The sequence below is a fragment of the Garra rufa genome, chromosome 13 (assembly GCF_049309525.1).
Source record: "Garra rufa chromosome 13, GarRuf1.0, whole genome shotgun sequence".
Taxonomy (NCBI): domain Eukaryota; kingdom Metazoa; phylum Chordata; class Actinopteri; order Cypriniformes; family Cyprinidae; genus Garra; species Garra rufa.
The window spans coordinates 32,593,344-32,617,327 of record NC_133373.1 but is presented as its reverse complement, the minus strand read 5'-3'; the positions used below and the strand labels follow the sequence as shown (position 1 = coordinate 32,617,327).

Below are 23,984 nucleotides of genomic sequence, written 5' to 3'. Positions count from 1 at the left end.
TCACGAGCATGTGTTGGGAAGTGTCAAGCTTTTAACCGTGTGACACGACCGTAGATTTATTATGTGTGTGAGGAAGGAACCTGATAGAATTAGCAACCTTTCTGTGAATCAAATTGCTTAGCTTGGATTTTCACACCCATGAAATTCTTTACCAAATGAAATCATTTCTATACTTCTATCTGATATAGAATGAGTGGTGTGTCCAAATGTGTGACTGGTAGTGTATATTCGAGGTTAGTAACTAACTTTAATCAACCTGAAAGGCTTGTTCCAGAATTCCAGGTAGGCCAGGTCAGTAACACTGCTGTGGTTCATAGATCACGAAAGTGCCTTTCAAGTTTCAGATAGCCTGGCTGAATGAACTTGAATAATGTGGGTCATGTGTTTTCATTAGTTTCAAGTCAAAATCAACTCAACTTTAGTTGAGCACTTTTGTATCTGTTCAGGCAAATTCAAATCAGGCTTCTCTGAACTTTAGTCCCAATCAGGGTTTTTTTTAGAGGTGAAAGTGTCTATATGAATTCAGCAGAATGCTCTTGCTGTTATTAGAAAGGACTCGAACCCCCTTCAGAATATTCATGCCTAATCAGAAGAGAATAAAATGTGAGCACAACCGCATTGAAGGGGCCATTTAAACTTTTCTCTTCCTTTTCTTCTTATGTAATTACTCTCTTTGGTAGAGATAGGGATGGGGGGCAGATGAGGTAGACGCACTATCTCTCTCTATTACACCCTGTCACCCATTATATTTTCCATTTCATCTCTCATTTAGACACAGAGCTCTCTGTGAAAGTTCTTTATCCTTGACGTCAGTGGCTCAGACTCATCCTGTTGCATTCCTCGCTTACTGCAGGCCCCACGTTGCTTCTAGAGGAATTTAGATAAAGCGAAAGCAATCAGAATGCATTTAATCATAGTGGATTACCACTGATTTGTGCTTTGTTTAAAGCGAGTTCATAATGTCATTGAATATCCATGCTTGGATTGTACCAAAGCAGGTTTGGATGGATATTGATATTGTTAGATGCAGTGTTGCTCACAGTGAATTGCTGAATTCAGATTTCACCCTGATTATCACAAAATGCCTTTCAAATGGAACATGAACATACAGTTGAAGTCAAAAGTTTACATACACCTTGCACAATCTGTGGAATGTTAATTATTTTACCAAAATAAGAAGGGTCATATTTAGTACTGACCTGAATGATATTTCATATTAAAGATGTTTACATATAGTCCACAAGAGAAAATTGCTTTCCAGCAATGACTGTATGATTTTGAGGTGCATCTTTTCAAACTGAGAGACTCATATGCAACTATTACAGAAGGTTCAAACACTCACTGATGCTCCAGAAGGAAAAACGATGCATTAAGAGCCAGGGGTGTAAACTTTTGAACAGAATGAAGATGTTTACATTTTTCTTATTTCGCCTGAAAATCAATTTGTTTTCATTTAGTACTGCCCTTTAGAAGCTACAGGATATACTTACATGTTCCCCAGAAGACATAATAAGTTCAATTTACCCTGATCTTCAAATTCAAAAAGTTTTCACCTCCCAGCTCTTAATGCATTGCGTTTCCTTCTGAAGCATCAGTGAGAATTTGAACCTTCTGTAATAGTTGCATATGAGTCCCTCAGTTGTCCTCAGTGTGAAAAGATAGATTTCAAAATTATGAAAATCAAACCCTGAAACTTTAGTTGTTTTCATGGGTTGTAGCAGATGAAGCTTGCTTTTTTGGGGGTAGAAAGATGAACATTGAATCAAGTAGTGTATTATCAATGTTTTAGCTTGACTGGCATTTTAGAAACAAGTTTTAGGATCTAACCTAGTTCCCTCTCCAGTCTCCACCATAGACATCTGTTGGATAGTCTGTAGCTAAAAGACAGAACCAGTCAGTATAGAAAATGCAGTGTTTGTGACTTCCTTCCTTAAGCAAAGCTCCAAATCTGCATGTGATTGGGAAATCTAAAAATCTGTTATAGCTTTGTAGGTCCCTTATGAACAAATCGCTTCATGTGCAAGTACATTTGAGTGGTCTTCACAAATCCCTTATTCGTCTTATAAATTCAGTCGCTTCGGGAGTTCATCTATTTTTTGCTAGGGATGTTCGCACCTGCTATCATGGCTCTCTGCAGTTTAGATTTTCAATGAACAGATTCAGTGGCAAGCATCAAGTTGAGTGATTCTGATTACCTCTTATGCCCGCGCTGTCTCCCAGATGCGTTATGGGCCACTTTAAGGCCAATAAGCCTTCCGGAGTGTTTAAAATAGGCTTGTCATGAATGTTTTGATAGTGTCTTAGATACGCTACAGTTCCTGTTGAATTTGCATAAGGCCCTGTTGTCAGGTAGCAGAACACAGCATTTTTTCCCTCCTGTTTCATATTGCATATGCAGTTAGTGCAGAAGTAAAGCAATTTCTTATTAGACTGGATTTTACTTTTAATATCTCTAATAAATAAATGATTTGTCTTGGCAGTTGAGAATCATTACAAACTTTGATTGGCATGAAGTTCAAAATATAAAAGCATAAGTGTGATTTGTTGTAATATTGCAAAACCTGATAGACTTTAATGAATAAAAAAACTGACTTGTTTGCTCTTTTGTTTCCTCATGACAACACGTTCTTTATAGGTTTATGCATTCTCAATGTGTTTTCTGCTAAGTTTAAAGCACAAAGCATGGTAAAAATAAGCTCAGCACCGAAACTCTTCTTCCACACTGCTTGTGTGGTCATTGTGAGCTGTAACCTGTTAATGTGGGCACTAAAATAAATATGTGCTGCTTCTGCATATGGCGTGTACCCATCCTAAGTTCCTCTTCTCTATACACCTGGCTGACTCTACATCAAGTGTTGAGAGGTAGCAGGAACTATCTATCTACCATATGTTTAGTTTTACTTGGGTTTGTTTTGGTTACTTTGTTTCCTTTGTTTTTTATTCTGTAGTGCTCACAGTGAGCACCTGTTCATGGTCCATGTAAGTGATGATTGAGCTATTATTTTGGATTTTTCATTGGAAAAAGGCTTTAGTTTTTGTAGCGTTTTGTCTGTAGTACACTTCAGTCTGGGCATGAAACTTATTTTCTTCAGTATTTATAGTGCCTTGGATGCCTTCATCTTAAAAGAGACATATCATAAAATTCAAACATTTTCCATGTTTAAGTGCTAAAATCAGGTCCCTGGTATGTCTACCAACCCAGAAAACATGAAAAATGACTCCCAGTAACTTTGTTTTGGTAAGACTTATATAAACATGTGATTTTGTTCTTAGCTGTTTACCTCCACAGACATAACCAACTGTTTTTGCAGCTCATTTGTGTTTTTTAACATAAAATTGTGTGTATTTCACAGGTTAAGCGCAATAAGACATGAAACAGATCTTCGTTTAGTAATCGCACAAAAAAAATCTAAATATTGAGAAAATCACCTTTAAAGTTGTCCAAATGAAGTTCTTGGCAATACATATTACTATTAAAATATTACGTTTTGATATTTATGGTAGGAAATTTCCGAAATATCTTTATGGAACATGATCTTTACTTAAATCCTAACGATTTTTGGCAAGAAAAAAAATAATTTTGACCCATGCAATGTATTTTTGGCTATTCCTACAAATATACCCGTGCTACTTAAGACTGGTTTTGTGGTCCAGGGTCACATATTACATATTGTAAAAAGGGGCATAATAGGTCTTCTTTAATCAGTGCATGCCATCAAGTGATTAAGAATGATTTTCTACTCCATCTACTCCAAAGATGCTATCTGCATATCTCAGAAAGACTAATAGTGATCTATCTTTAGACTGAAAGGCACATTATCTTTTTTTCTTAAAGGAAATGCATCATTTAACCATTGCATTATTTCCCTATATAACTATTTGCATATGTCAACCACGATTTGTTCTCTTAATGAGGACTGGTCATGAACGTTCAGTTTTTGTTCTTGGCACCCTCTTTTTCAAAACGAACATTATGAGTTAGGTCTAATTTTAGTGCATTGCTTTTGTGTGATGCATTTCATTTGACATTGTATTTTCCAATTAAAGTTCTAAAAATCCAAGTTTGGAAAACTACTTGATGACCAGTGAGTATGGAAATGGCAGTGATGAGTTGTACACGTGCCATGTCTGTTGGGCTGATTCACAGGAAAACAGCAGAAGCATGTTCCCCAGCTTTACTAGTTGGTAAGCATTGCTTATTAATGATCCATTTCTCCAAACATAATGCAGTATGCATTAATGCCTTGGGGCTCTTTTGTACTTCCTATGAAAGGAACAATGCTACAGTTTTCCACCTCTTGAAGGTTAAATTACAATCAATCAGCATCCATTAATCAACAGCTCTGGCTGGAAAAATTATGTTGGACCTATTGAGTTTTTTGACTTCAGGCAATGAAGTGATGTGTGAAAATGGAGCTAAAAAATCTACTAAACCCAATCATTAATATCATAAAGTTGTCACCTTCACTTAAAGGGTTAGTTCACCCAAAAATAAAAATTAGCCCATGAATTACTCACCCTCACGGCATCCTAGACATAAATAACTTCAATCAGAGTTATATTAAAAATGTCCTGGCTCTTTCAAGCTTTATCATTGCAATAGGTGGGTGTTTCTTTTCAATAAGTCAAATAAAGTGCGTCCATCCATAATAAAAAGTGTCTCACATGGATTTGGGGGGTAAATAAAGGCCTTCTGTAGCGAATCAATGTGTTTTTGTAAGAAAAATATCCATATTCAAAACGTAATAATCACTTTAATCTAGCTTGCGCTCACTGTTGTACACGAAAGCAGCTCCAGGCTGCTCTTGTGAAAACCATATTCTTGTTAATATATTTTTCTTTAAAAACACTGATTCGCTACAGGAGGCCTTTATTCACCCCCCGGAGCTGCGTGAGGCACTTTTTTTTTTATTATGGGTCGATGCACTTTATTGGACTTCTTTTTGACCGGTTGAAGAAAAATACCCGTCTATTGCAATGATAAAGCTTGAAAGAGCCAGGACGTTTTTTAATATAACTCCGATTGGATTCGCCTGAAGGAAGGAAGTCTCATACACATAGGATGCTTGGAGGGTGAGTAAATTATGGGCTAATTTTCATTTTTGGGTTAACTAACCCTTTAACTGTAAGCTAGGATAGTGATGTCAAAAGTGCAGAGTCGGTACTGAAATTCTAAAAAAACCAAAGTTGGTACTTTTGACAACGCTAACCTAGGAAAACATGGACAGACTTGAAGTAGCAGCACCAGCATCTAACACAGACTGTTGGCACTCAACAGAGTCCCTTGAGGAACCAGGCCTTTTGTTTTGGACGCCTTCTTGACTGGAGAGCTTGTGGTGTTCATCACGATTTCTCTGGCCTTATGGCTGCATCCCTATCAGCCTGCTTGGATTTTTCTCCAAGACTAATGATTCTCCTCCAAGTGAAGCCGACTAACAAGAATCCCCAATGTCTGCATTCGTTCAGAATCTCTGCGCCAATATTAAGGCCTTTTCACTTTGAACAGATACAGCATCTGAATTAAAGATGAGATGTTTTGTGTGTGTGTGGGTGCGTTCGGTTTAGAAATCTGGCCAGCATCCCTCATCTTGTTTCAAGATGGCATGCTACGCAGCACAACAGCAAGCGGCGGATTCGTTACTGTCGTCCAACAGCATCCTTTCTACCCCCGTCCCTCTGCGTTTGTGAAGCTGTTCCTGTAGCTGGAACCACTGTTCGGCAGGTGCTCTCCCTTTAGGCTGCCGTCGCTATAAAAGGACACTTTTTTTTTTTTTTTTTGATGTGAAGTTTGGATTTGTAAGAAGCTTAAGGGGCAGCGTGTGGTGCTTGCATTTCGCCGTGCGGAGGAGGACATGGATAATTACTCTAATGTGTAGAGTGTTGAAACAGCTGTGAATGTTATCACAACACAGAATTCTGATGAGTTTGCACAGTTGTACCACTAGCTCAAAGACGACAAGGATAAGGACCCGTCTTTATCAGCAAATATAATCCTTGCTGTGGCACCCATCAAGTTTTTCAAAATCCTTCAGCACTTAATTCAACATCAGCACTTTTTACACGGCTCTCTAGAGCAGTGGTTTTCAATCCTGGTCCTGGGGACCCACTGCTCTGCACATTTTGTGTCTCTCTCTTATTTAACACACCTGATACAGATCATCAGCTCATTAGGAGAGAGATCCATGTACTTAACTGAGTGTGTCAGATAAGGGATACATACAAAATGTGCAGAGCAGTGGGTCCCAAGGACCAGGATTGAAAACCACTGCTCTAGAGTGCTTGATTTTGATTGGTCAATCCAACAGCTGTAACGCTATTATCAATATCGTGGTATCGCGATAGCAAAACTGTCTCGATATCATCGTGGTCACAAGACGGTATGAAACGATCGGACTTCTGGGCAAAAAGTGCAGTTTTTAAAATATATTTAAACGTCAAAAAGTTGTTGGGTTTTGGGCCATTATGCCTTGGGACAATATCTGTCAAACGAACTAAAAACCGAAGGCACAATACGGCTTAATCCCCTTCATCAAGTCTGTTTGCGCTGCGCGTTTTAAAGTGAAGCTTGCACTTTTGGGAATACAACGTTTTGGGAATACAGCGGCCACCAGTTATGCTTCATTTTCACGGCAGATGATTATATAATTTGTTAGATTTGTAGTGAGAAGCGTTTTTGTAAATCTGTTTTCACTGAAGCTGGAGTTTTCTATCAAAAACTGCTGTTTCCATCAAAATAAAGCTTAAAAATGCAGTATGAATTGCTGACAGCTAGTGGTTTAAATGGGTAACGTTACTGCGGTCCAAATTTAAAATATCTCTTCCAAGTGTAGAAATGAGAAAAGTATTATTGTAATTTTCCTACTGTAGTGTTAAGCAAAAATAATATACCTATGAAATATTCATTTTCATTTTTTACAGCGCAGCTGTTTTACAATATGGCTATTACTGCCATAGGAATAACAATAATATAAAGTTGTTGTTGTTATTATATTATAATTTGTTTGGCTTCCTAAATGTTAGTTTGAATGTAATTTAGACTGAGACAGTATACCACAAATAAAAAGGGGGTTGAACCCCCTTTTTAAAAGTGCAAGTACACGTCTATTCAATGACTTTTTTTAGACTTAAGTTTTCTTGGTTAAGAACATGGGTTGAAGCTCTAATTTTGAATTCTCAAAGTGCATTAGAAGAATTTAACTCTTATTTATTTTATTTATTTATTTATTTATTTATTTTTTCAAATATTGCAAGAAATTTTGTATTGTGGACTTCGTATTGAGATACTATTGTATCGTGAGATTTTGGTATTGTTACATTCCTACGGTCAGACGTTTCCCAATACTCCCCATCATCCATGGCAATGGCGTATATCAATCCGGGTAACTGAAACCGGCACTACTTTCACGTCTTATCACACCAGGCTCACACTGAAATGCTACTGACACCATCTTGTGTCTCAATTGTTGGCTGTAATGAAAATAACCTTGGAGGACTTCCAAATTAAAATGATTGTAATGTTGTGGAAATGAAAACCTAGAAACCACACAATATCCAGTTAGGATGCTTTGGCCGCATTGAATGAAATTGGAATTTGTTGGTGCACTGATGTGTATTAGTATAAACAAAAGCATGCAAAGCTGCTCAATTGATAGAAGCGTTGAAGGTTGAGAGGCAATCTGTCTGCATTCCTTGTCGCCAGGCCCCCGATGCCCTACATAATGTAGTGCCCTGCTATTGTGAATAAAACATCTCTCTTTTGTGTGTGCAACAATGGAGCTCGACCCTGAAACTGGATTGTTGGACACTGGCTGTAAAACCTTCTCTGGCTTTTGTGGCCGTTTAACAAAACAGTCCTAAGCCTGGTGTGGAGGAGCCATCAAACTGAACTTCTGGAAAACACTAAAAGCCTGAAAGTTTGGTCAAATTTGGGGATGAGATGTTGTTATACTCCAAATTGCCTACTTGAACAAGCATAAGAGTTTACTTCCCTCTTTAGTCAACTCTAATACGTGCTTTTTTTCATGCACTTTTTTTTCTCTCTCGTATTTCAATGTTTCATTAATGTTAGCTTGTCTCTTCTAAAGTCTTTCTTTAATCCCTCTTTGCTGCCTTTGATCAATATCAGATTGAATGTAAAGGATACATCTGCATTCCCTATTTAATATGGCACTGCTAAGAAGCTTCACATTAGGGGTGGGCGGTACACCGGTGTCATAGTCATCACCGGTGTGACATTGCACCACGACATGGATTTTCTAATACCGTCAATACCGTAATAAATCAATTATGTGCCTTGAACGCCTGCATTTACATCAATAATAGCTAATTCTAAATAATAAGGCATTACATTTTCTTCAAACGTTCAGTTGTGGTCTGAATACCTGTCCTTATACTATATATCTTGTTGTAAATAAAAAAAGTAAAACATATTCTTATTAGCTTTGCAGGTGGTAGGTAAAAGGGGAGTGGCCATTAAACGACTGGTGAAACATCGTGAAGAAAGGTCGGGCCTGTAGCCTATACCAGGGGCGGAGTGGCAATCGGGACGACCGGGATTTTTCCCGGTCGGCCGGCCGGCCGAATGATTTACACAGCGGATCACAAATTGAGCGGGCGCGAGACGAACGCGACCGGCCTGAGTTTATTAGAATCATTGACGTTACTAAATTCTCTGTGAATAGTGGGCAAATACTCCCACATACTCCCTCATAAACGTCCAAGCAATATTTATATCAGTTACATGTCCTTGCATAATGCTTGAAATTTCCAACCAATCACAAAGCTCTTTCTAGAATGCTCTTAGTTCTATAGTTCCTTACAGGCCCGGCTCCACGGCCACCCAGTCAGAAGCTTGGCCCACCTGACCCGAGCCCCACACTAGATAGCCAGTCACAAAATTGGCACGATGTTTAGTTGAGCTCCATATTTTTTCTTATCGACGCACCCGCAAATATTCTAATATTGTATAGAATTTTCGCACTTTCAATATGCAGGGTATAGAAATTGCTTTTAAATGAGTGCTCACGCTGTTTACTTTTACTTTCGATTTTACGATAACGCACACTCTGTGTAAAGGGAGCAGCACATCTTATAATAGATATTTGTCAGTGAGTACAAGATTGCAGCAAATCCTCCAGTCTATTTTTGTCATCTCTCTTTACTTTCGACCCGTGATCATTCAAATCTAAAGGTCATTGTACACTGAGTCCGATTTTCGTATGCGTTTTTTTTTTTTTTAGTTTTCTCATATTCACCATCCTTATCAAAATGCTTATTATGGATGCGAAAATGCAGAAAATCAAACACAATCCGAATTTATGACGGACGAAAGTTTCAGAGGCAGTGTGTAAACTCGATTAACATAACCTGTATTTTTTTTTTTTTACGTGCAAAAATCTCGGACGAAAATTTGGTACTCATGTGTGCAATGACATTAACTCCAGCAGCTCATGTTGGATGCAGGGTTGCCAAGTCCGCGTTTTTCCCCACAGAATTGGTCTACTTTTAAACTGTTGCCATGGGTTGATTTCCCCCAGTTATTTAAAGGTTTTAAATATTGCAGAAATTAAATTTCAATAAAAAATAATTTTTGTTTTATTGTACTCCGTTAAGTAAGATCTTTAGGTTTTTTGCAAAATAAATATGTTGAGAATGCATAATACTCTCCCATGTCTCTTTTTGATGAGGATACCTACCATTTACTTATTATATTATAAAAATATTAACTTTATTCACATACTAAAGGGACAGGACAGGCTACTCCTCCCAAAATGTACCAAATAAAAAGTAATACCGTGATATTATACCGTCACCGTTCAAAAGATGAAAAATACCGTGATATTAATTTTAGGTCATATCGCCCACCCCTACTTCACGTGATCTTTCAGTCTGTACGCCATGCAGCGGCTCCGTGTCATTCCATGTGCTGCTAAAAGATCTATGAGCACAGCCCTAATCCAGCTGCACAATTGAACCCAGCAGCCCGTCTGCCTTCTGCCCACCTCAAGCTGTGCCATTCACAGCACACAAGCCAAGAGAACATCCCTGAAACAAAAAACAGCATCACCAGTGTCCTAATCAAAATCATTGTGCTAATGGCACTGGCTGCTTATGTAACGATTCAAATATCCTTTTGCAATGAAAGTTAGATCATCTTCAAGTTGCCACAAGTTCAAAAGTGAGTTTTTGTTGTTTTTTTTAAATGACTTCCTTTATTATTGGTGTATCGTATCACTGTGTAATTGTTAAAGGGTTGACTGGAAAGTTTGACCTTTTATAGTGCGAAATCTCTTTTTCCATGATATTTAAACCTTTATCTTCTGGAATGACTTGTTTTTGCTGTGCTCCAGTATTGTATTTTGAGATTTTGTCCATTTCAGCACTTCTCTCAAAATTGCTGTTGCAAAGACATTGTGTATTAAGAAATGTTTGGTCTACTTAAAGTTACCATTAGTTCATCTTTGAATGTGCTGTAAACCATGACCCTCTTGTCAGCTTTGTTAAAATATTTATTCATTGTTAACCTGAGAAAAGTTTACTTGAAGCAAAATTGTCAAATATATTGGTTCTTGTTTATAAAGAATATATATGTGACCCTGGACCACAAAACCAGTCTTAAGTAGCATGGGTATATTTGTAGCAATAGCCAACAATACATTATATGGGTCAAAATTAACGATTTTTCTTTTATGCCAAAAATCATTAGGATATTAAGTAAAGATCATGTTCCATTAGATATTCCAAGATATTTTGTAAATTTCCTAGCATAAATATATCAATGTAATTTTTGATTGGTAATATGCATGGCTAAGAACTTCATTTGTACAACTTTAAAGATTTTCTCAATGTTTTGATTTTTTTCACCCTCAGATTCCAGATTTTCAAATAGTTGTATCTCGACTAAATATTGTCCTAACCTAACAAACCATACATCAATGGAGTGCTTATTTATTCTGGTTTCAGATGATGTATAAATCTGAATTAAAAAAAAATGTAAAAGGTTGACCTGTGGGCAGAAGCAAGCACATGTCAGGCCTGGGCATAAAGACATAGTTCACCCAAAAATGAAAATTCTGTCATTAGTTACTCACCCGCATGTCGTTCCAAACCAGTAAGACCTTCGTTCATCTTCAGAACTCAAATGAAGATAATTGATTAAATCTGAGAGCTTTCTGACCTTGCATAGACAGCAATGCAACTGTGGTTAATCATAATGTTACTTTTATTTTTATTTTTTTTATTTAACCTTTATTTAAACAGAAAGAGCTCACTGAGATTAAATCTCTTTCACAGGAGTGTCCTGGCCAAAATGGGCAGCAATACAATCAATTACATCACAGATAAACATCACACAAACAGACTAAAACACTTAAAAGCAGTTGCATATTGTTAGATCAACTTCCATTTGCCGGATAACTGATTTAAAGTGATCTAGAGGCAGCAGATGTTCGAAGCTATAAGAATATTTTGTGCGCATGGAAAACAAAAATAACGACTTCATTCAACAGTTTCTTCTCTTCCGTGTCTATCTGTTAATAGTTTTCCATCTCATCTTTGGGGTTCAGTAAAACATAAATTCTTTCATCTATGCAGTCTCTTCAGAATCTCAATTCAGTCCTCACCCTTTTGCCCCTGTTGGTCTGCAGTTGGAGATCTCTCAGTGTGCATGTATTGAACAGGTGGTCTCTATGTTGACCCATCTGTCCGAGAGAGAGCAGCTGTCCTGCAGACGTCGTCTTTATTACCTCTGAGTGTTTTTCTTCTTGCTGTTTTCCTGTAGTCTGTGGGTTATGTTACATTGCTTGTACTGGGATTTCTGACCTCTTTCCTCATTGTTCCAGGGTGTGGGTGTGTGCCAAGGTTAGTGGGACATACTCTGCACCTGCATTATCCACTACTTATCTAACAGAAGGGGCATGTTTATGTGCACTCCCTTCAAGGTGCTTTTCTCTTTGAGATTAACCATTCTGAGGATAAACAGAGAGCCCAGTTTACATTATATTTTAGAAATTGGGTGAATCTCACATCTCATTTTATTTGTCAAGAAAGACAAATAGGAATTACCTAAAAGTGAGGGTAAAATACAAAACAAAATGTGAATGCATTATAGTGATAGCTATTTTGTAAAATAAATATGAAAGCTTTAATACTCCTGAAAATAATCTTAAAGGAGAAGTTCACTTCCAGAACACAAATTTACAGATTATTTACTCACCCCATTTTCATCCAAGATGTTCATGTCTGTCTTCAGTGATAAAGAAATGGTTTTTTTTCTCCATATAGTGGACTTCTATGGTGCTCGTGAGTTTGAACTTCTGAAATGCAGTTAAAAATGCAGCTTTAAAGGGCTCTAAACAATCACAGCCGAAGAAGAAGGGTCTTATCTTAGTAGTCACCACTAGTAAGCTACTAAATATATTGTAGTAGCCTACATTTTTGTACAGCTGCTTTGCAACGATTTGTATCGTTAAAAGCGCTATACAAATAAACTTGAATTGAATTATCTAGTAAAATGATTGGTTATTTAAAAAAAAAAAAAAAATTTATATACTTTTTTTTTTTAAACTCAAATGCTTGTCTTGTCCAGCTTCAAAATCACCCTACATCGCTGCAGAAGTACTGACCCAGTGTTTACAAAGTGAACGTGCAAAGAAGGTCAAACTTTACAAAAAAAAGGTAAAACAATAATGAAGTACGATTTTAAAGTTGGAGGAGAAATTGATATGGGAGTTTTTTTGACCTACCCTAACTGTCTTGAAACCGCTCTGTTTTTCTCCATATAGTGGACTTTAATGGGGATCGGAAGGTTGAAAGTCCGAATTGCAGTTTCAGTGCAGCTTCAAAGTAGTGTTGGGCGATATGCTCAATTTTCATATCGTCCTATCGTCAGCCTGTGAGATCGCCAATACACGATACTATCGTGCTAATTTATTTAATAACATGTAAATATGTCAATATGTAATAAATTCCTTATTCGTTTTGTAAGGGTAGTGCATGTGACGTGACAGTTGTGCGTGTACAGAGCGCTGACGGTAGTTCTGTTGGATAGGTTCAAGTTTACTTTCGGTTTCATTCTCTGCTATCTTCAGGGAGCGGTAAATGTGCGTGCGTGAATGTAAATTAATCTTTCTTTACCCGTCATATGGCGATAATGTTACCACTGTATGTCTGATCTTTGTCATCAGTTCATGTTGTAGTTCAGTTCATATAGAATGTGGAGAAGCGATGTGCGTGTAATTCATGTGCATATGTTTAGCGCCATTTTATCGCATCGTAATTCTAATTAACGCATACAGATATTACTGAAATGTTTATGTTTACTATACAGACGGATTCTGATATATCGTATTTAATTCAGCCTAAACCACATTTTACTACCTCTGTTATCCTAATGAACTGCCTACACTTAAGTCTACACTTAATCTATGTACACTGTATGATGAATAAATCTCTTACCCATTTTCACTGCACACGTCTGCGGCGCAACTCAGCCAATGTATGCTTGTGTTTATACCGCGGCAAGTTTCTGAGGCGTCCTAGAACCGTCTCTCCACGCCGCATCGCTAAAGTTAGGTGCCTTTTTGACTCATAATAATAATAATCGTCTTACTATCATCACAGGCATCAGCAACAGGCGATATCTCTGACTATCGTCGATACACGATACTATCGTCTATCGGCACAACCTTACTTCAAAGGGCTCTACATAATCTCAGCCAAGGAATAAGGGTACTATCTAGCAAAACGACTAGTCATTTCTAAAAAAAAAAGTTATATATTTTTTAACCACAAATGCTTGTCTTGCACTAGCTCTGCGATGCATGTTAATGATGTAATGCATTACGTAATCACATTGGAAAGGTCACACATTGTTAGTTTTTCGTCTGTGTACTTTGGTTCAAAAAAGGCAGAGAAGGGCAGAAAAATTCTCATTTTCTCCTCCAAATCCGGTTGACTTAGTTGTTTCATCTTTTTTTTTTTTTTTTTTGTAAAGGGCGTTTGACTTTCTTTGCATGTTTGCTGGATTGGTACTTTCACCTATGTCACGCGTGACCTTTCCAACGTAACTACGTAATGCGAGAAGTCGTGGTTTGTGGTTAAGTATATAGATTTATTTATTTTTAGTAAATGACTGATCCTTTTGCTAGATAAGACCCTTATTATTGGCTGGGATCATGTAAAACCATTTGAAGCTGCACAGAAAAAAGCAATTCAGATCTTCAACCCGTTGATCCCCATTAAAGTCCACTATATGGAGAAAAATCCTGGAATGTTTTCCTCAAAAACCTTCATTTCGTTTCGACTGGAGAAAGCAAGACATGAACATTTTGGATTACATAGGGGTGAGTAAATCATCAGGAAATTTTAATTCTGGAGTGAACTAATCCTTTAAATGTGTTATCAACATTGACATATCAGCATTGAAGTTTGTAAAACAGCTGAACATACTTCAGCTGTCCTTTTTTGTCTTTGTGTCAGTCCCAAACACACTTGCACCAGTGGACGAAACAGGTGAGCCTCAGTCAACGTCAGACAACCGTCCCTTCCCTTTCATTAGGCCGTCAACAGCAAAACCTTCTCACACCTGTCAGCCCTCCCAGAGGGGGTTAATAAAGACTTAACAGGGTCTCATGGACAGATGCATAGAGTATTTACCAGTACATGCTAGTTGTTATTTGTCAGTTGGCCAGTATTCTGTCTTCACATTGCATTTGCTTGCCTTACACATGATCTGATTACCATTGGCTCAATTAAAATAGTCATTACAACTACTGTCACACATCTACATGTGTGCTGCTGTTCCTCAGGGGCTGTTTAAAGGGCGGTGCAGTTTCTCTGCTCCTGTTGGCCTGTGGCAGCACATTAAAAATTTGGTGTAGTTTCATTGCGGCATCCAGCCTGACCGTGTTGTGCTGTCAGAATATTAACCAGCCCTCCTACTTCTCCTTCCCTTCTCTTCTTTACCCCCCCGTCCTCCCACCGGCCATGTGCTGAAAGGGCCTCTGGAGTGTTTTTGTGGCACGTGGCCAGCCCTGGAGTGAATATGTGAAGAATTTCTCTGCTTCTCTCTCTTTTCTCGTTTGATCAATGTTCTCTCCGCCGTCCGCGAGGGAATACGGTGCTCGATGCAGAGCGAAGGAAGAGCACTAGACCCAGAGCTAAGCAGCTCGTAATTAATAGAAAGAAATTATGATTTAAGAGGAATGAGACGGTGAAAGGGTTCCTCACGTGGTCTTGACACGTTCGGCTAATCAAGAGCGCCGTTGAGATGAGAAATATCAAAGTGGTTTTGCTCAAGAAAGATATCTCTGTATGCTTTGTTTTTAATCAAAAGGAGTGACCCAAATGTATGAATAGTAGAGTGATGCTGATTAGGTTTTAGAATTGACGGCTTCTCTTAACTGATTTGATGTTGAAATTAATTTACTTTATAGCTTGGTTGGGTGAACTAGAGCGCTGAGAGGTAGTTAAAAGAGTAGTTCACTTCCAGAACAAAAACGTACAGATAATGTACTCACCCCCTTGTCATCCAAGATGTTCATGTCTTTCTTTCTTCTGTTGTAAAGAAATGTTTTTTTGAGGAAAACATTTCAGGATTTCTCTCCAAGTAGTGGACTTCTATGATGCCCGTGAGTTCAAACTTCCAAAATGCAGCTTAAATGCAGCTTCAAAGGGCTCTAAACAATCCCAGCCAAGGAAGAAGGGTCTTATCTAGCGAAATGAAAAAAAAGACAATTTATATACTTTTTTTAACCTCAAATGCTCGTCTTGTCTAGCTCTGCGTGTACGGTATATTTCGGTTCAAGACACTAAGGGTATGTTGAAAAATCATCCTACATCTTTTCTAAATGGCGTTTAACCTTTTTTGTACGTTCACTTTTAAAACACTTGGTTGGTACTTCTGCAGCGATGTAGGATGATTTTGAAGTTGGAGGAGAAAATGAGATAGGAGTTTTTCGACCTACCCTAACTGTCTTGAACCACAATACACAGGACACACAAAGCTAGACAAGATGAACATTTTAGGTTAAAAAGTATATAAATTGTCAAATAAAAAAAAAATAACCGATCGTTTCGCTAGGTAAGATCTTTCTTCCTTGGCTGGGATCATTTAGAGGCCTTTGAAGCTGCATTTAAACTGCATTTTGGAAGTTCAAACTCGCGGGCACCATAGAAATCCACTATATGGAGAGAAATCCTGAAATGTTTTCCTCAAAAAACATAATTTCTTAATGACTGAAGAAAGAAAGACATGAACATCTTGGATGACAAGGGGGTGAGTAAATTATCTGTAACTTTTTGTTCTGGAAGTGAACTTCTCCTTTAACATCAGTGTTTCTGTCCTGAAGAGGTCAGATTTCTGTTTCCAGTCATACATGTAAGTATAAAACTGTCTAAGAAGCCTATAAAGGAGTCAAATGGTGTAATTTTGAAGTCAATTACTATCGAAATCAATTACACACTCCATAGGGTCCTAGAAAAAAGGCAAACCATAATGTGAATATGGTTGTGTTCCACCGAGGAATTTTTCTTTTTCAGATGGCTTGAAAATGCTCAGGCTGCAGTCTTGCTGAAAACCCCCCAAGCGGACTCTTTGGCTGACTTGAGAGTCTGGGCTGACTTTAAGAGTCGTGCAGCGCACAGCGTGATTAACTACAGCTTGCCCGTTAAAGCCGTAGAGTTGTTGAATGACTGGATACACTATTTTTTTTTCTTTCTAAAACACTCTGGGAAGAACACTTGATGTAACCACTTAACCTTGAGGGTGAAGTACGCTTCATAATGCTTTTTTATGAAGATCAAATTCTCCACATTGCTGAATATTCATCAAATAAACACCAGAGGATGAATGGATCAGTTGGGTTATTAATATCAATGGCAAAGATAAGTCTTCTCTCTGACTTTTCATATTTTTTATACTATCATCCCTATGCAGTAGACATGGATAATTGACCCGTATGATGAATGTAGCGCTAAACTGAAGGAGACTGTAAGGTCTTGAGTGAATACAGTTTTCAGCTGTCCGAGGAGACTGCAGCGGGTGTTAGCGTAGGACCAGGCTGAGGTCACATGGCCGTGGCTGGCTTTAGCTTTGTAATTAAGGTCCTGCGGCCAGTTGGGTTTTAATTAAGACAACTGCTGCCAGATCAGTTAGCATTATTGTCAAATGTGCCTTGGATCACACTCTGTCTTGTTTAGTATGATCTGTATGTTTCACATGAGGGTATTTGTTTGCCCTCTGTATGAGACGCTTGAGTATGCTCAGGATACACACCTCACTTGTAAAGTTTGTCAGGGTTTCTTCTAACTTTATACAGTTTAAGTTCTGTTTAAAGGTTGGGATCGGTAGTTTTTTTCAGCATTTTTGTGCATTTGAACCCTTTCCAATAATGACTGTATGATTTTGAGATCCATCTTTTCACACTGAGGATGACTGAGGGACTCGTATGCAACTATTACAGAAGGTTCAAATGCTCACTGATGCTTCAGAAGAAAACAATGCATTAAGAGCCAGAGGTGAAATCTTTTGAACAGAATGAAGATTTTTTTTTTTTTTTTTGCCTAAAATTATTATTTTTTTTTTTTGCATTTAGTACTGCCCTTCAGAAGATCAGAAGATACTTGCATGTTTCCCAGAAGACAAAATAAGTTAAATTTACCCTGATCTTTAAATTCAAAAAGTTTTCACCCCCCAGCTCTTAATGCATCATTTTACCTCGTGGAGCATCAGTGAGTGTTTAAACCTTTTGTAATGATTTCAAATTACTCCCTCAGTTGTCCTCAGTGTGAAAAGATGGATCTCAAAATCATACAGTCATTGTTGGAAAGGGTTCAAATACACAAAAATGCTGAAAAACCAAAGAATTTGTGGGACCTGAAGGAGTTTTCTAAACAGCTGTTCGGGATAAACAAAGAGCTCTATCAACTACTCCATGAACAACTATCACTAAACAAACAAGGTAACCACACAGTATTAAGAATCAAGTGTATGTAAACTTTTGAACAAGGTAATTTTTATAACTATTTTATTTTAACTATGTATTTTATAACTAATATTTTTTTCTTGTGGACTATTATGTAAATGTCTTATGTGAAATATCGCATTCAGGTCAGTACTAAATAAAAAGTAACAGGCATTTTGTATGATCCCTCTTATTTTGGTAAAATAAATTTTTTTTTGACTTCTTGACTTTTGACTTCAACTGTATTTGATTCCAGTTATGATTGTCTAAACTCAGCATTTTGGTTCACACTGACTTTAATCATATCTGAATCAAGTCTACACTTCAGTTTTTTTCTGTCAAGTTTCTTTGTTGGTTTCTGCATAGTTGAAGTGTGCTGTGCTGCTTTTGTACTCGGCATCAGTTTTTGCGCCCCATGACTGATAGCCTGAAGAGGTGGAAAGTATGCAGCGATTTCTTTGTCTTTTCTTTCCGTCCTCTTTGGAGTAGCTCACGCTGATGAGCTTAACAATCCAGATCACTTAAAGTTCCAGCCCTGAGTGGAATGTGGAGACCCACAAGCATCCAGTTCTCTGACTTCAGAGTTATTCTCTGAGTGAAAAATGGAGAGCAGGGGGTTAAGGCTGCTTAAAAGGGAGCATGACTCATCACACGCTGATTGCCATGTTTGGTACCGGAGCGGCTCGCTCTCACCTCCATGTGGACTTGATTACCTCACTGAAAGCAGGAGAGAAAGACTCAAACACATCCCTGGACTTGGAGGGGTATTAATGAGAACATTACTTCAGTTGCTTCAGAGTTTATTTTAGGGAGATGACTGCTCTGCTTTTGTTTTAGTTGTAACTTAAGCATGCAAAATTATTTTTCTCGAGTTTATTTATTTTCTTAATTCGACAAGTAGTAGCCCCTTAACTTTTATAAACAGATTTTGAAGATGTGGTTTTACTCCAGCTATTTGGATAAGTAGTTAGTTGAGTAGGTTTGTAGTTGGTTAGTCAGTTGGTAATTAGTTAACTAGTTGTATTTTTTTTTTGTCTTTTAGTTGGTTATTTAGCCTAATTTAATGTGTTTTATCATAATCAAAGAGGTAGTTCACTCAAAAATGAAAATTGCATCATTATATTTACTCACATACTTTTGGCTGAGTACAATCAGAGTTGTGTTAAAAAAAAATGCCCTGGCTCTTTCAAGCTTTATAATGGCAGTGAATGGCTGTTAAGATTTTAAAGTCCAATAAAGAACATCCATCCATGATTAAATGTACTCCACAAGGCTCCAGGGGGTTAATAAAAGCTATGTGAAGTGAATCAATGCGTTTGTGTAAGAAAAATATCTATTTAAAACTTTATAAACTGTAATCTCTAGCTTTTCTACTTGTCGTATGCGTGTTCACGAGAGTGAGCTATGCCTTTTAAATAAATGCACATTAGCTAGATACATTGACATAATTACTAAATTCATTTGCACGTGCCAGATGCACTTTTGTGTTGTGGCTCATTGTCATCACGATTACGTATCTGGCAATCTACTGTGTAGTTTCATTATTTTGTCAGTTTTATTTATTTACACAAGTGCTATTGTTTATAACTGTTTTGAAATGGATTGCAAAAATCTGTTTCTGCAAAGTTCTCAAACCATAAACTACCTCTAAGTTTGTTTACTGGTCAGTGACCACTCCTGTACACCATTCACTTCAAACCAACAGTGAAGTTTTCTGTCTTTATTGGTTTCATATGTGTAAATATAGAGTATTTATGTTGGATGATGATGATGTGTTAGAAAGAAGGATAGATAATCCCAATCTTATGGATATCAGTGCGGATTCCTTGGTGTCAGATGTTTCCTAGAAGGAAATGTAATCCTGGAGAACTTTTATGTACTGTGCCAAAGAATCGACCACACACAATCAATGCAATGTATCAGTTTTGTGGTCCAGAACAATCAATATGCTAATGTGTGCTTGATCGATGGAAATTGTGTCCTGAGTTAACTGGGTAAGTAGCTCCTCTAAGGTCAACCAAGTAGATTCTTAGTCCTTGTCAGGTTGGTATATTGTGGTATTCATAAGCTTATATTGACAGAACTCGATGTGTTAAAGGGATAGTTCACCCAAAAATGAAAATTTGATGTTTGTCTGCTTACCCCAGGGCATTCAAGATGTAGGTGACTGTTTCTTCAGTAGAACACAAACGAAGATTTTTAACTCAAACCGTTGCAGTCTGTCAGTCATATAATGGCAGTCAATGGGCTCCATGGCTTTGAGTATATAAAAAAACATACACAGACAAAACCAAATTAAACCGTGCAGCTCGTGACGGTACATTGAGACCTTTTTGACAGTTTTTGGAGTATTTTTTTCATTTTCTTCCCCCACATAATGTGTAGCTTTGTTGCAGCAATGTCAATTTCAAATAAACATGTGACATGATGTAACTTCCATTTATACAGCATTTCAAACATTTACTGGTGGTTAATCTTAAAATGGACGTACCACAAGTATAAATATATTGTGATACATACTGTTACTAGGATGTAAAATTACTTAGATTTTTTCATACCGCCTGTTATTGACCCAGCTGTTAGGCCTCATCTTTGTCCACGACTTTCCTCTCCTCTGTCCGAACGTTTTCTACATGATATTAAAAGATTTAGGGATTATGGTCTCAGCGTCACTGAAGCGCTAGATCCTGCTTTTGCCAGTTGAAATCTGCGGGTAAGCTGAGTGGCAGAGCACCGAGGGTGACCTAGGTTTTTTTTTTTTTTAGTTGACCAGGTCAGCAGCAGAGGCTTCACAGTCTAGACAAAATGTGTGGTTTTTGATCCCTGTGTCCTGTTTGATCCAGCTTTTTTTTTTTTTTTTTTAACAAACTGTTTGGTAAACAAGATTCTTCTACTACATTTTTTTGGAGCACAAACTCTAATTCATGTAAGTTCATAAAAACAGTTGAGGTCAAAAAGTTTGCAGAATTTGCAAAATGTTAATTATTTTACCAAAATGAAAGGGATCATAGAAAATGCATGTTTTTTTTTTTTAGGTAGTACTGACCTGAATAAGATATTTCACATAATGGATGTTTACATATAGTCCACAAGAGAAAATAAGTGTTGAATTTATAAAAATCACCCTGTTCAAAAGTTTACATATGCTTGATTCTTAATACTGTGGCTTTATCTGAATGATCCACAGCTGTGTTTTTTTTTCTCATTTAGTGGTAGTTGTTCTTGAGTCCCTTGTTTGTCCTGAACAGTTAAACTGCCCGCTGTTCCCACAAATTCTTTGTTTTTTCTGCGTTTTTGTGTCCCTTGCGAACAATGACAATGATTTTGAGATCCATCTTTTCAAACTGAGGACAACTGAGGGACTTCTTGAATTTGAAGTTCAGGGTAAATTTAACTTATTTTGTCTTCTGGGAAACATGTAAGTATCTTCTATAGCTTCTAAAGGGGCAGTACTAAATGAAAAAAAAAAAAAAAAAGATATTTAGGCAAAATAAGAAAAATGTAAACGTTCAAAAGTTTTCACTCCTAGCTTTTAATGCATTGTTTTCCCTTCTGAAGCATCAGTTAGCATTTAAATCTTCTGTAATGGTTAGCTTAGCTTCCATAATACATTAGCTTTTTATTTTATGATAATGAACGAACTAATTGGTAATAAATTGAACCTTACTGTAAACTGTTACCAAAGATCTTAATAGATTATTCCCTGTAACAGCAGCTCTCCGTGCTTTATGATACAAAAAGGAAAGTGCATGTGAAAGAGGTGTCCATCGGCTACTTTGGTTGTATAGAGATCAGAATGCTGATGGCCAGAGGCTGCTGTAGTATTTCCTGAGAAACTGGGTGTAGAGCTGAATAGTCAGCACTTTGTCAACAGCTAGACACAAGTTTGGCAGCTGATACAAGAAGGCCACATCCTGATGTGTGTGTTTCTGCTCAGCAGATGAAAATTGCCCTCGATTTGTTGTCTGTCAGGGACCAAATTGTTTATGTTCAAAAATAGTGCAGTCGTATTTTTTATTTTTGTACAAAACAGCGCCAATAAAACCCAGTGGTGCCACCGTTGGTTGTTTGATTGTCACATCACTCAGAGCATTGGTTTCACTTGGTGAGACAAGTTTGGCAACATTTACAAGCACAAAGACACAAACTGCATTTCACAGCGGTCTTTACCTTCACGTTGTTGTAGCAACATCCCATCGCTAGAAAACAGCTCTTTGCCGCAGAGGGTTTTATTTGAGAATTCAGATCAAACTCTGCCAGACTACATGCTTGAATCATTGTATTGCTCCTCAGTTCCTCAATAACAACATGCAGGCCTTCACTGTGGTTGCTACTATGGGATTTCACCCAGGCTATGAGAAGCACCACAAAAACTCTCAACTCTTCCAAACCAGACTTTGGCTGTCCCTCTGAATGTTTCGAACCAAATCCCAGATAGTCTGAGAACAGCAAAAGTTTTGTTTCCTTTTTTTCCGAACCCCTCTAAGTCTATCGGTCCCATCTCTTCAGATAGATAGACGGGGCCAAGTCACCATAGAGACAAGTTCAACAAATGGCCAGGACTGAAAGGTTAGCTTGGAGAAAGATACAGGGTTGTCTGTATTTTAAAGAGATCTATTTAATAGTGGCCCTCTGTTTGGATCCCGGCTCATTCAAACTTGCAGTTTGGTTTTCGGTGGCCTGTGCGTTCTCTTTCGAGGATAGGATTTCACCGCAGAGCCTCCTCTCCATGGTAACTTTAGAAAAGCCTCCACAGACTGAAGGACTAACCCCTTGTCTGCCAGTTGCATCACTACAACATGTTCTGAAGTTACTCGCTTGTGAGGAAATGGACCTTAAGGGTTGAGGGCAGAATCTTTAGCCTCTTGTTCCTTACCACTTGGAACATTTGAAAAGCAGAGATGACTACAGTGTGCTGTTTAGATTGAGAATGCCTTTTAGATTCCAACTCAGTTCCTGAATTTGAATTGAGGTAGCAAATAGGATGCAGAAGTGCAATTTGAATTAGTTTAAAATAAATTGTAATACTCAGAAATTAAATTAAAATTAAGTAATTTAAAAAAGATGAACTTTGAAAGTGGGTTGGATAAGGCTTTGCTTGAAAGTTTTAAAACCCATACATTTTGAAAAGAGATACATGTTCCGATGTATGGATTGATAGACCGAGCGATAGATGGTAAGGACAGAAGGAACTATTGATAGGACAGATGGACATAACAATAGATAGTGAAAGTACGGATGGACAGAATGATAGCTCGAACCAGTGTTAGTGGTAACGCATTACAAGTAATGGGATTATGTAATCAGATTACTTTTATCAAGTAACTAGTAAAGTAACTTTTTACTTTTAAAATTAGTAGAAAATGTCTGAGTTGCTTTTTTCAAATGAGTAATATCAGTTACTTTTTCTCATTCTCTGACACCTCTTCTGTCCCGTGTTGAGAGAAATTGGGTGTGAGGTGCAGACCAGAGGCACTTCCTTCAGCCTGAGGCTGTAAAGGGTCTTTACAGTTGCCAAAAATTTAACTTTTGAGATTTGTTATTTAAAATAAATAAGCAAGCCCAGCCTAGGTGACAAAAAGTAATACAAAAGTAATGCATGGCCCCTTTTTTCAGTTTAATTTTTCTGGATTCAGTTTTTTTTTTTTTACATTAGAATTTTTCTATGATCTGTTTTAATGGTTAAATTAAAAAAAATAAAAATTAAAAAACATGTCTAATTAATTAACAGCAATTTATTAATTTATTAAAATTTAACAAATTAAATTTTAAATCCGTTTTACTTTTTAATTTTTTTTTCTCTCTCTTAAATTCAGTATTATTTTTTTACCAAATTTAGTATTTTTAATTAATTTTCTGGATTCCATTTTAATGGTTTCATTAAATATTAATAATCAACAGCATCTCTCATTAATTGATTTTATAATAGTGTGTTGTATATTTACATTTTTCTGGTAAATACATTTTGGTAAATATTTTTTAATGGTAAATATTCCTTAATTGTTTTAATAATCATTTTAT

At 37.3% G+C, this 23,984-nt stretch overlaps 1 protein-coding gene across 1 annotated transcript in view; it reads left to right on the top strand.

Annotated features, from left to right (window-relative positions):
• The window catches only part of enah (ENAH actin regulator), a 132,794-nt gene that overhangs the window by 1,217 nt on the left and 107,593 nt on the right, over positions 1 to 23,984 (top strand). The window lies entirely within an intron of this gene.